This window comes from Rattus norvegicus, chromosome Y (assembly GCF_021556685.1).
Source record: "Rattus norvegicus strain SHRSP/BbbUtx chromosome Y, alternate assembly SHRSP_T2T, whole genome shotgun sequence".
Lineage (NCBI taxonomy): Eukaryota > Metazoa > Chordata > Mammalia > Rodentia > Muridae > Rattus > Rattus norvegicus.
In genome coordinates, this window is record NC_141555.1 from 72,127,217 (window position 1) to 72,141,772 (window position 14,556).

The following is a 14,556-nucleotide window of genomic DNA, read 5'->3' on the forward strand; positions in this document are numbered from 1 at the left end:
GAAGTTAAGTCTTTCATGTCTGTTATCTACCTGCGTGGGAGTGTCCAATAGACATTTTATTTTAAAGATTATGACTAATAAATCTCCCTTTAGGAATTAAAATATAAACACAATTCACATTTAAAATTTTGCTCCATATTAGAAGATATTTTTACATTTCAATACTAATTATTTAATGATTGATGATTCTGAGTATGTGATATTTTTCTAGTTATCATCTGTGATCTTTCATCAATGTAACTATGCCTGTATGTATGTATGTACGTACGTACGTACGTACGTACGTACGTATCTATCTATCTATCTATCTATCTATCTATCTATCTATCTATCTATCTATCTATCTTTCTATCACTCTGATCTATCACATATACCAATCCTTTGATATATTTTCTACCTCATATAGGACTAGTAGTATCCTGAAATCATATCACGTGCTGGAAAAGCTAATTACTTATGTCTCATGCTAAAACATATATTCAGTCACGTAACTAAAGTAAATATTTGTGTTTTTATGAAATAGATGAGAAATTGGATAGTATATAAATTAATTACCTGTATTGAATCTATTTCCTGAACTGTAAATTTAAATGAATCAAAATTTATAAAGCAGATTTTAAAATTCTTGAGTACTAATGTATATATCAGAAAAGTTTCATAAAAGTAGAAAATAGAGTGCATTTGTATGTTATATATATATATATACACATACACACATACAAATATATGTAGATATATATACACTTACAAATATATACATATATATACAGGTGATTACATACACATATGTACATATACACACATATAAAACATATTCAACACATAAACATATGTCCTTATGTACACATACACATTTAGACATATACATACATACATACATACATACATACATACATACATACATACATGCTTTTACAAAGCAAAATCCTTGCTATAAAAGAATTTGCCAAGGCCTTATGTATATGGTTTAGCCAAGTAAGAAAAAAATGATTTTAAGCTAAATGGCTCTGTCTGAGTACTCATTTCTGCTTGTTTAACATGATGATGGTTGTACCAATCTGACTTCTATGTAATTGGGGATTGAAATGATCTCCTTTGCTTCTCTTACTCACTCATACACTTTCTCCAAAAATAAGTGATTCCTTATCCCTACAACTAGATGGCATGTGCCTTTAGCCAAACATAATAGGAAAATCAACAGAGAAGCTTCATGTCTTACAAACATTATTTTATAAACTTGCTTGAAATCATCATTTTGATAATTATCATCTTGACAAACGAAACCATCAGGCTTACACATTCAAAAACACCTTGTTATCACCTTTTATAACTAACTGTATTTTATTTGATACAAGAGTAAGAATAAGTAACTGCTATTGAGGTGGTTTTAAGGGTTTGCAGTACCATTACAGCTCATAGGTTGTAAGTGTTTTTAAACTTTTTTATATTGGAAACATGGTCAAAGGATCTACACTGTCTTGAATTTTCTCCTCTGATCACATATTGGATTACCCATGTCAACATTAGCGGCAATAGCTGTAAATGATTGCAATAGTCTCTATGCCTCTGAGGAGAAAATGATGCACAGGATTACTCAGCTACAGTAACATATTTGTAGCAGCAGCAAACGTTTCAAACATCTTATATTTTTCAAAGGGAAATCCTGCTATACAGATTGTGACAAACAAATAAAGCACCACCAACAACGTTTGTGCATCTTGAGTCTCTGCTGATCGTCAAATCCCTGAGAGAAGCACAGCATAGACCTTCTCTCTGTCCTGGCTACTGACAGAAGCCTGGCTGTTGTACTAGGTTGTGCCACTGCTGCTGTTTCCTGTTTGTTATGACAACTCTACAGAACTGAACTCCTAGAGTATTCGTGAAATTTTTGCTAATGGAACAAGATACCTCTGCTAACCTGTGAACTGAAATTCTGCTTTCCAGACAACACAGATGGGAGTTCCTCCAATGAACCTTTCTAAACAGGGCCACCACCCTACCCCAATGCCCCCCCATCCTTTCTTTTACCTCAGGTGCCTGGAGGGCTACAGGGAGGGTAAAGCTTTTAAGATGCGTCATCAAATATTGATATTTGGAAAAAATAGTTTTAGTTTGAAGAGTTATCAGCTGTGGGTTGTCCTTGGGGTGTAATACCACTCAGGTATTTGATGTATGCTGCGTGGAAGGAGCCGGAGTACGCCAAGTTAACTGCAAAATGACTGGGATTCTCTGATAAATCAGTGAATATAAAATTTTCATCAGTAGTGGCAAGAAGCAGGAGGTTAGGGGTCTGGAGGAGGGAGAAGGAAGATGGTTGCTATGTGTAAAATTCATGGCCTCTCAGCTCCATAAATTCAAATAGATCTGTGTCAGAGTAGGAGTGACAGGCACACACCAGAGATGCTGAGCACTATACCAAAAATGATAAAGTGCTAAGTTTTGTGCTGTATATATTTTGATACCAAACCAAACCAAAGAAAACAAAAAACAAATAAAGAACCATGAGTCTGTATAAAGATCTGCTGGAAGAACTTTGTCTGAGGCCCTCAATATTCAACACTAAATAAATAATCTAAAATAAATGAGGACCCACTCACTCCTGGAGATGGCCACCTAGTATTCTTTGCAATAGTATTTTGAAACAGCATTGAATCCCACGGCAAGTGTTCATTGCACAACATATGGAAAATATTTGCACGCATTTTTTATTCAGTGGGAGCCAAGCTCTGGTTACATGTGTGCATGCATTTGTGTGAACATTCATCTTCCTGTGGTCCAGGCTCACTGACCACTGTCTTCCTGCTGCAAGGACAGCACTGACCGCAGTGAATCATAATGAGCTGTTGTCCAATTAATGAAGAAGGAAGTGAGGGACTAAATCCCATTAAAGAGCACAAATGGAGGCATCCATGGCTTCAGCCTCATATATAGAAGAGGATGGCATTGTCTGGAATCAGTAGGATGAAAGGCCTTGGTCCTATGAAGTCTGGTTTCCATTTTGTAGGGAAGGCCAGAGTGTTGAGTGTGAGTGGGCAGGCAGGGTTGGTAGCAATCTCACAGAAGCAGGGGGAGGGTGGATGGGAGAGAGGGGAGCTGGGAAAGGGTATAACATTTGAAATGTAAATATATAAAATATCCAATTAAAAGAAAGGAAATGAGTGAGAAAGGGACAGGAGGCTTAACTCAAAGGAATGAGAGAGATTCTAGATGCTGGTTTAAGTTGAAAGATTCAAGAACCTTTGTTATGTATGAAAGGCAAGGGTCAGCAGACTATAGCTTTGCATGATTTTAAATAAATGTAATTGAAATAATAGTTCCATTTTCTTATATGAACACACAGAATCATTGGAAAAAAATAGACAGCTGTTTTTTATTGGTTTTATTGGTTAAAGAATCATTGGCTTATCTTCCAACACAGCTTAACCCACTCTCAGAAAGATTTTTACGGGATAAGACAGCAATAGAGAGTATTGGGTCAGTGTTGGGATACAGGTATCTTCCATCTATTTTCAGTCACATACATATATCCTTTTAAACTGTGAAAATATAAAAGTAGTAATTGATTAAATGAAATCCTAAGAATATAATTTCTTACATGAAGCAGTACTGTCTGTGTGTATGACTTTCACACGTAGAATAATATTAGGAGAAGGATTCATTTAAAAATTCTTAAAAGTGCTGTGGTATAGTGGTGGAATACAGCATCTACAGTCTTACTGTCTGGGATGGAATCCTGCCTCGCCATTATCTAATCGTAAAGCAAATAAGAATGTAAAGAGACAAGTGCCTCTGAGAAAACACTCCCTATAAAATATAAAATGGCCTTATACATTCAAAATAGTACTATAAATATTTTAGATCTTCTAAAAGGGCATAAGGATGATCATAATAGACTGATTTCATATTGCCATACAATATATTTTATTTAAAATATAAAGCTCTCATGTGTGAAATTTTGTTTAGTTAGAACTGTTTTCCAGCTAGCATGCATTAATCTTCTACCTTACTTAACACTTTAATTCTAGTTGACTCATTTTTATTGCAACCTTTTCAATTGCCAAATTTTTGTCTGCTCTGGGATAGCAACAACCATTTGTGTGCGCGTGTATTTGTCAAATATGTAGAGCCAGAATAACTCTGATGGGCCGTGGTGAATGGAGTTGCTACAATACCTAATGTTTACAGGATATATTTTGATATTAAGTACAGGAATAAAGGAAACACTGTAGTACATATTTTTTGCAAAATATATTTGTAAATATTTTGAGATAAAAATGCAAAAGCATGTTATTTCACCAAATGAGAATACCTGATTACTAAAATGCCAGAAAATATAAGATACTTATTCTGAATTGCAAGGGAATGCAAAATCAAAATTAACAAGAGTAATTTAATGGGATGGTTATTGTGTATGCAATATTTCTATGTCACAGAATTAAACCCATACATTAGTACTCCTTGGTATATTAAAAAGCAATGTGATCTAACTGCATTTTACTTCTTGTAAGACACCTGAAAAAGAACCCAAAAGCTATCCTTTAAATCTATTAAAACTGGTTTTACATTAGATAAATACCTCCTTAAATAAGAGTAGAAGGACATTTTTATAAAGTACTTTTGCTAATTTGAGGCACTCAAAAATGAATTTTGCTTTCTTTTTCCAAAAGCCAATACCAACATACATGAAGAAAGTCCATCAGTAGTGAGAAAGATAATTGCTGCACTTCTTCAATAATCATTTTTTTGTAAGTGAAATTTTACCTAGGTGTTTCAGAAGTAATCGAAATATTTCACTTCCATCAGTAGATGTGGAAGCATCCATGATATAAACAAATGAAATTCACTGCTATGGTAAAATCTCATTAAAGTAAAACAATATCTGCCAGCTACAGGAACTTTTCCAAGCAATTCCAATTGACATTTTAACAATTTATTTTTAGATTAAGTGCAGTAATAAAATACTCCCATATTAACCGTAATTTCTTTAAATTAAGTTCACATTAAATTCAAACTTTTTCACTAGATACAGAGTCTTTTTAATTAATCTATCCTTTCTTTGTAAGGAAAAAAAAAAGAAAATGGATTGTGATGGGTAGCAGGCCACAATCAGAAGCATCACCCACTTTGTGGTAATCTAATAGATATTACTTTAATTTCTTCGAAGAATGATAATACAAGATTCTCTCCTTTTAGTGTTCCCAGTATCTTGATTGATTTCTGGATATCACAGATCCTGTAATGGTTGGATAAAAAGTGTACACTTTGTCATGATAGTAAACTTAGTCTTAGCAATTCCCTGTTTGTTGCTACCTCTGAATAAGGAAGTTTGAATCAGATCATGCTGCTTGACTCCACAGAGATGTCATCCTTATCTAATTAGCATTTGCACACTTTTGTCCATAATACTGTGTCTTAGCAAGAGTTCTATTGCTGTTATAAAATACCATGACCAAAGGGAAAAAAGAAACTTGGGGAAGAGAGTGTTTATTTTACTTTACATTTTCTTTTTTTAAATTTTATTTATTATAATTTTACAATCCATATTTCATCCCTCTCCCAGCCCATACTCTGACTGTTCTACTTTCCATACCTACTCCCCTCATGCCCATCTGAATGAAGCTGTCCCCCACTCCACCCCAGTCACCCAGACCTCTCCACTCCCTGGGGACTCCATTCTCTTGATGGTAAAGTGCATCTTCTTTTGTTGTGTCCAGAACCAGCACTCCAGACTTAGGGGCCTCATATTAGCTGGTGCATGATGCCACATTGATGGATCAGTGTCTGAAAAAACACTGAGGTCCAGGTTAGTTAACACTGCTGGTCCTCCTGCAGGGTTGCTCCCCTCCTCAGCTTCCTCCAGCTTTTCCCTAGTTTGACCACAGGGCTTAGCAGCTTCTGTTCATTGGCTGAGTGTAATTGTCTGCATCTGACTCTTTCAGCTGGTTGTTGGGTCTTTCAGAAGGCAGTCATGTCAGGTCCATTTTCTGAACATGACAAGGCACATGGTTTCCCTCATTTTGGGGGCCCTAAAATTCTTTAAAGATTCATTGTGCTTATAGGATATGGGAGAAGCAGGTCTGGGGTAGGAAGGGGATTGAATAGACCTTGCTGGATGCAGAGGAAGAGGTGCTGCTCCTCTGTTAGCCAGCAGACTGGCCAGGACAGCATCAAGTGAACAGGCAAACCATGTTGTCATCACTTGGGGGAACCATGGTGAATTAGGATGAAAAGCATCTCTCCTGTCCCAAGCCAGATTCCCCAGGGCCTCTGGGCCATCTCAGACACTGAATAACAAAATCATCAATATCAGAGCTGAGAGATCCATATCAGAAACTAGTCACATTCCTCAGTTTCCCCTCTGGAAGAAACAGATCAATTACAGCCAGGATCAGCTTAGGCACAGCCTAGATTCCAACTGCCTTTTCCAGCGACACCACCACCCTTGTTAGTGAAGGTGATCTGGCACTGATGAGTGGGCAGCATTCTTGGGTTATGGTTATTATAATACAATCAGTGTAGGAGACATCTGTTGCTGGACATGGCACCGTAGACATGGCCATGACTGGTTGGTTTCTATTAATATCATTCATGAATCACAGTCTTAAGTGGATGGAGGGGTGAAAGGGTTTGTGGCTGTGGGACCACTTCCCTACTGGGGACTTGCCAGGACTTGATCTACCCTGGACTTTCTCCAGTATCCTCCCGTTATGCCTTTCCAATTAAGGTGTTAACTCAGAGAGAGAATGGGTCCAGGTTGTATACTGGAGACGGTGGCTCTGACATCATGGAAACATCGTGTGATCAGGCTGAATTAACACACACTCGATGTTCTCATGCTCTTCTTCAAGCCAGTGGCCTCAGCACTAAGCCCCATGATTATTGATTAGTGAGTGAATGTAAGATTGAAAGGGGGGGGCTGCAGTATTGCCCTGGATATGGCAGCCGGATTTCTTCCTGTTGGCCAAGCCCACATCGGAATGACTGTGGCTCCAGACAGAGTGCCCAGGGCTGAGAATTTAAATTCTGATTATTGAATCCCTAATGTAATGAGCCATCTCCCATCCCCTGGTGTTTTGTATGATGAGTCTGCAAGTTGCATGTTTAATATGTAAGGTATGGGAACCATGAGGTATGGGAAAAAGAGAATGTTTGCCTCCTCTGCCCACCCTCTCTGATCTCAGGGAAGTTGTGGCAAAGGCAGGCTGCCCTCATCTTCTCACTGAACTGGACTTGGTGGATGTACTCAGGACCTTGGAGAGGGCCAGAGACGCTGCTTTGTTCTGCAGGATGTTTCTGACTCTTGAAGGTTCTGGATGAATTCCAGGTGAATGGATACCTTTACCTCACAGAGAGGGAAATCAAGAGGCTCGATTATTGTTCCAGCCTCTGGAGTCTGTGGGACCCGTGGGAGGGCTCTGTCTTTTGTCAGCAGTGGTGGGGACACTGGATTCTGCAGTCAGAGCCTGAGCAGTTCCTGTCCCACTCAGAGACCTCCTTTCAGGTAAAGCTGGATCCCCTACTACACCACAGGGGGAAATCAGTGAGTTTATTACACAGAGAAGGTGACTGTCACTGTTTCTGATTTGAACATGGGCATGTAGAGAGAGCTTTATACAAAATTCTGTGGCTTTTCAGGCACCATTGTTCAAAAGATATAATTTACAGCAAGGTTGAAGGACAAAGTGAAGTTTAAAAATTAGGTAAAATATAGTGACTGAACATACTTGTTTTTATTTAAAGTTTTTTTTTAGATTTATTTTGTTATTTTATGTGTACCTGCACCTATGTGCATGTGCTATATGCATACGGTAACCTTAGATATCAGAAGAGGGTGTCTGATCCATTCAAACTGGACTCATGGATGGTTGTGAGCTGCCACGTGGGTGCTGGGAATGGAACTCGGGTCTTCTGCAAGAGCAGCCATTGCTCTTTAGGACTGACCCATCTCTCTGGCCCATCACTTGTTTCTCTTAGGTGATTTTCTTTTTGTAAATAAAGTTCCAAGATGGTTTTATGAGTTACATCGTTTGGGTCTAGGGATGAGAGTGGATTAGTAACAGCGTGAAACCAGAGGCCATACACTTCCTGACCCTCAGTACGGACAGTTTCAATTGTGTGCGTGTGCACGCATGTGCACACATGCATATTGTTTGCAGGTTCCCTTGGAGGCCAGAAGAGGACCTCAGGTGCCTGGTAGTTGATTTACAGGCAGGTGTGAGCTTCTTAAGTGGATCCTAAGAACAGAATTTGGGTTCCCTGCGAGTTTGGAACATGCTATTAACTGATGGGCTATCTCTTAAGGACCATGTGTTTCTCAGTCTCGACTGAGATATCTTTAGGAAAAGATGCACTATCTCTGCAGGCAGCCTTGGCTGGGTCAGTTGCGTTGATGTTTCTGATGCTCAGCCATCAGGAGACAAAGGGTAGACCCCAGAAGACAGCTTCTCTTCATTTTTGCGTCGCCCTTAACTCTCCCATTTCTCTAACCTGTCTTGTTCGAACCACAGGCACAATGGTGCTTCCTCCAGGACTCTGGAGGTGTATTCTTGTTGGTTGAGCAAGGACGTGAGGCTATGAATAAAGGTCAGCGTGACACACTGCCTTTCACTGTACTATTTATGAAATGTTTTGGCAGGAATTAGGGCTGGGGCTGGTTCAGGTGTGTAAATTAGAGACAGCCTCAAAGTCTCTTGAGTTGAGCCTCTTTTATAACCTCAGAGGCTCTCTGGGGAGCACATCAGCAACTACACCACCTTTACGCCCGAAAGGATGGCTGAACACAGGCTTTGGGGCTGAGATACTACAGCAAGCTTTGAGACAGTGGAGTCAAACTGCTGTCGGGTCCTCAGCTTCCCAGCTTCTGTCACATGCAGCTCTTCAGCTTGACATCACTGACTGGAGGGGAAGAGAGCTGAGAGCTCATTATCATGGGTGTCTTGGAAAGTTTGGGGGCGAGTTCTGCATTAATTAAACCTCATTTGAATAATGAGCACATGCTATTCATTTTCTTGGAGAGCTGCTCTGAGGGAAACAGAGAGGCTTCTCCTACAGGAAGCCTGGTGGCCCGTTTGCCCCCCGCCCACCACTTGGGGAAGGAGGGGGAGGAAAGGGTGATATTTTAAACTCTCTCTTATTGAAGGAAACACCCATAACTGGAACATTGTGGGGCGATTGTTAGCTGTTTCTGTTAGAAAAGGCCTGGGGTCAGCCAACGTCTTCTCCAGTCCTTTCCACGTGGCTCACTGCCGTGCATAGGAGATGGTCTAAAATCTGCCCATCTCATCTCCCCAAATCATGTGTTCTTCTTCAGCTGTTATGGGGCTGAGCAGAATGGTGGTGAACTTGGGATCATGTGACCACCTTAGTGGTCATGAGGGTACTCCACAGGAAGAGAGGTGTTCTCACACCAAACACCCAGATCTGCCTGTTTTTGAACTCGGTGCTTAAAAAGGATGGCATCTCTGCACCAAAAAGCAATGATTCTTCTGTACATATGGATATTTAAATCTGATCCGGGCTCATGATATAGTCTAGGTAAAACAAGCATCCTATGTGCCTTTTCTCTGTGATTTTTTTTTTTTTTTTTTTGCAATTGGCTGGGCAGAGAGACTTCATCTCTCATGTGGTACAGGAAGAAACCAGACAGATTCCTCCAGCTCTGTAATTAAATAACATACCTTCATGCCTTTGGCTGTACCCAGCAATCTTTCTTCCCAGAACTACTGCCCATCAGTCTAGGCCAGAGTTCAGAGCCATAAACAAAAGAGCAGAAGGCTCAAGCCTGATTCTGTTGAGAATTCACACATGCTGGCACTTATGAGGCTGCACACTGGAGCTGCACACACTTAATATTAGGATATTGGAGAGGAAGGGAGGGTCTGTGCACAGATGCCAATTTCATACTTCAGGGTGATAAAGGACTTCATGTTCTTGGGGTTTTGGAGCCACCCAGATCCAACGAATGTTCTTCACCCAAACATCATGAGTCTTTAAGCAAGACTTTAAAACAAGGGTGCAACTATCATATATGGGAAGATCCCTGTGGTGGTTTGAATGTGCACTGCCCAGGAAATGGCATTATTAGGAGGTTTGCCTTCTTGGAGGAGGGGTCTCCCTGTGGGGGTGAGTTCTTGAAATCCTTCTCCCAGCCAGGTGGGAGACAGTCTGCTCCTGGCTTATTTTAGATGAAGATGTAGAACTCTCAGCTCCTTCTCCAGCACCATGTGTGTCTGCACACTGCCATGCCCTCTGCCTTGATGATAATGGACTGACCCTCTAAACCTGTAAGAGAACCCCAATTACATGTGGTCCTTGGTCATGGTGTCTCTTCTCAACAGTGGAAACTTAACTAAGACCCCGACTTGATAGTTCATGGGATTGCTCCAATGTTCTAGGCACCATCACTCTTTTATCTTCTGCAATGGCCCAACCCAATCTCTATCCAGTCCAGGGTGCTCCTCCAGTCTTGGTCCTCACAGGACTCTCCTATACAAGTCACTTTCCCTCAGAGTCTCCTAGTTTCTACAATACCACCAGCCATGGCATCCTCTTCATTGATAGGGTGAAGTCTACTCTCGAGGATGTGCACCAAGTCTCCCATGTGTTTTTGTAGAGTAGCAAAGCATCTCCAGGGACAGGGCACCTATTCTAGGGCTTTGAGAGACGACTCAGCCACGAAGAACACTTGTTACTCTTGCAGAAGACCCTGGTTCTATTCCCAGCATCCATATGATGGCTTACAGTTGAACTGTTAGCCAGTTTCAGAAGATCTAATGCCCACTCTTGGCCTCTTCAGTCTTCAGGCAGGCACGTGGTGCACACAGTTCTTTGTAGTCAGAACATTCACACATGTGATAATATAAACACATCTGATTTTTAATAGGTATGAGTTTGGGTTATGGGCATGGGTGATGCTGAGCCTGGATCCCAACAGCTCTCTTTTAAGGTGAGGAGGGACATCAGGAGTTTGGAACCCAGTGGCTGTAGGTGAGGGAGCACCGTATGGTCATGTCAGTATAATGCCTCCTGGTTTGGAAGTGCTCATCTCACGGCTCTGATGGTGCCCTTGAGGCAGAGGTCTCAGCACTGAACATGGGAACAGTCAGCACTGGGGGAAGGAGTCATGTGAATGACTATGACTTCCTTCAAATACAATGAAAGAGGTTCTTTTCCCCGTGTTTTCTGTCATCATAGAGTTCTAAAAATCCCCGTGGTCCAGATGAACTTAATTTGAAAGTCATTACAATGGAGATGGGGGGGTGGTGTGAGCTGACAGTTCATTAAGGAAATATTTGATGACCCAAGAAAAAAGTGCCAGAGTTAATATTATGAACAGGATTAATGAGCAGGGTGGCTCCTAAAATTTATAAAAGAACATAACAACACAACATGCAGGCCGTCGTCTCTGTTGGCCCGACAGGCTTCTGACAGTGTGTCCTCATTTGTTTGTGTTAAATGGTTGATGCTCTATGCTTGCCCACATGGCCGATGTTGTCTCTCATCTGAACTTGACAGGAATAACTTTATGTTTTTGTGTAAACTCATTGCTAATGCCTTAATTGCTTTAGCTGATGTCGGCTTTGCCAGCCAGTCAGGGATGAAGAGGCTTAATGTGTTTCTTCCTTAAAAACAAATAGAACAACAACGACAACAACAGCAGCAGCAACAACACAACCCCATAACAAACAAACAAAAAAACAAGTTTGTATTTTTTAAAAAAAAAACACAACAACTTCATATTCACCAAAAAATAAATTGGAATTTATGTTGTCTGGTGGGGAGTTGTGCCTCTCTCTAGAGCGCTATTGTATTAGGGTTTCCAGAGAAACAGAAATGGCAGAATGAATACACACTGTCTTAGTAAGATTTCCATAGCTGTGAACAGACACCATAGGCAAGGTAACTCTTTTTTATTTTAAGGATTGTTTTATTTTAATGACTGATCATGTGAGGCCACAGTGAGATCACTATGCACAGACATGAAGGAAGCTTTATTTCTTGGTCTCTTCGTCCTTGGTCAGGGTCTTGATGATTTCCTCTTTCTTGGCCTGGAGGCGCTCCTCCCACGCGTTTTTGTGCTTACTTGGTCTTAGACCTGCGAGCATCAGCCTGTTCAGCCTGTAGCTCCTTGCAGGCCTTGTCTGCCTTCGGTTTGAGGATCTGCTCCGTAAGAATCCAATGGTTTTTTAATACATTCCTTTTGACCTTCAGGGACAGGCTGTGATACATATGGCGGTCAATATTCTTAGATATCCAGTATCTCCTGAGAAGCCGGTGCAGGATCCTCATCCTTCTCATCCAGGTCACCCTCACAGGCACCCAAGTGTTGGCAGTACCCTTTCCCTTCCCTGTAACCATATGCCTGCCCTTCAAGGTGTGTTTCTAGCACCGAGTCTGAGGATGGACAGTTACAGGTTTCCAGATGATCAGGCCTTCTTCAATCAGCTTCCTGATCAGCTGACTGGAGTTGGCGTTGGCGACTTTATTAGTAGCATTGGGGTCCAACTGGACCTTCTTTTTAGCACAGTGGAGGACACTAGAGGCAAGGCTCTTCTGTAGCCTGAGCATGCTCATGGATGCAGAGGTAGCAGCCAAGGTAATTCTTATAAAGGACAAGATTCCACTGCAGCTGGCTTACAGTTTCAGAGGTTCAGTCCATTATCATCATGGCAGGAATCATGGGAGCATCCAGGCAGACTTGGTGCTGGAGGAGCCCAAAGTTCTGGATGCACAGACAGCAGAATGGTATTGTCTGTACCACTGAGCATAGTTTGAGTATATACAAATCTCAATGCAAAGCCACCACAGTGGCACAGTTTCTCCAACAAAGTCACACCTATTCCAACAAGGCCACAATGTCGCCAACAAGGCCACACCCACTCCACAAGGCCACACTTACACCAGCAATGCCACACCCACTGCATCAAGGCCTCTCCCACTCCAACAAGGCCACACCTACACCAACAAGACACACCTACTCCAACAAAGTCACACCTACTCCAACAAGGCCAAACCTACTCCAACAATGCCACCCCTACTCCAAAAAGGCCACACCTACTCCATCAAGGCCACACCCAATCCAACAAGGCCACACCTACTCCCACAAGTCCACACCCACTCCATCAAGGCCACACCTACTCCAACAAGGTCACACCTACTCCAACAAGGCCACACCAACTCCACCAAGGCCACACCTCTTAATAGCATCACTCCTCATGGGTCAAGCATTCAAACACAAGAGTCTATGGTGGCCCACTCCTATTCACACCAACAAACACAACAAAAGGTAATTTGACTTACAGGACATTGGATAGTCTAACAATGGCTGTCACATACAAGGGTACTGAGAACCCCATTGGCTGCTCAGTCTATGATTATTGATGCCTCATCCTTCTTAACCTGGTGCTGAAGGCACATGAGTTTTCTGGAGGCCTTGGTCTTCAGTCTACAATGAGATATCAGAGAAGGTGGTTAGAATATTAGCAAAGGAATGCAGCAGCCACAGGAGAGATGACCTTGCCAGTGAGAGTGAAGGCAGGCAGACAAAAATCAAAGCCTCCTTCTTTCACATTCTTAAATCTGGATTGCCACCAGAATGTCCCACCCACACTTAGGGCAATCTTCCTGATTCAAATAACCTGATCAAGAAAATCCCTCACAAGAGTGCCCAGATGCATGCATTTTAATTGACCACTCAAGTCAGCAACCAATATTAGTAATCATGTCTGCCAACTCTCTCATACAATTTATTTTTCTTGTTTGCTTTATATTTTGGGCCCAAAATTAACCAAGCCATGCCACTCATATTGCTTAGCCTTGAAGCATTCATCTGCATTCTGTTCTCTCTAGAAATCAAGAAGCACATTGTATGTTCACCCCTCTCCTGGCTGATCCCTGCCTCACCCAGGAACCAACCAGCTTGCTGTCACTCCATTCTCAGAGACTGGATGGCTGATAAAGAGGCTTCAAGTCCAAGATCAGAGCCTGGCAAATTTACTGAAGCCTGCTACCTGGCTTGTAGATGGTGTGTCTGCCTATATTTTCCTGGGCTGAGAATGTCCTGCAAGCTCTCTGGGGGTTCTTTTTAAACATAAGTGCACCAATAACACAAAGGAGGAGTCCCTTTTTATGACTGAAGTCACACCTTCCAAAGTGCTGCTTCCCAATGTTGTCATCTTTGGTGACATCTTCGTAGGGGTGGGGTAGGGGAGATATTTAGATCACAGCAATCTCTACCGATAGAGTGGCTCTCCTCCAGCTTGCACCGGCATCATCAGGCTTCTGTGTGGAGGCAGCACAGGCAATGTAAGTCCCAAGAATGTCCCTGTTATGTGTCCTTGGCCCTAATGTACCGTGTACCATGATCCTCACCCTGCAACAGCTGCCCTTGTGTGCACCAGAGCTCAGCTTCCCTGATGTCAGGCACCCGGGATCTACCTCTATCTCCTTTTAAACCCATTTTTTAGCTAAAGGTTATGAGTCAGTAGGTAAATTGCTTGCTGTACATGCATGGAGACCTGAGCTTTGATCCCCAGAGCCAACTTACAAGTCTAAGGT

General features: G+C 41.7%; 1 pseudogene; it reads right to left on the minus strand.

Moving 5' to 3' along the window:
• Nucleotides 1–11,990: 11,990 nt before the first annotated feature.
• LOC147998101 (large ribosomal subunit protein eL19 pseudogene) lies at nucleotides 11,991–12,573 on the minus strand (annotated as a pseudogene).
• Nucleotides 12,574–14,556: the final 1,983 nt, after the last annotated feature.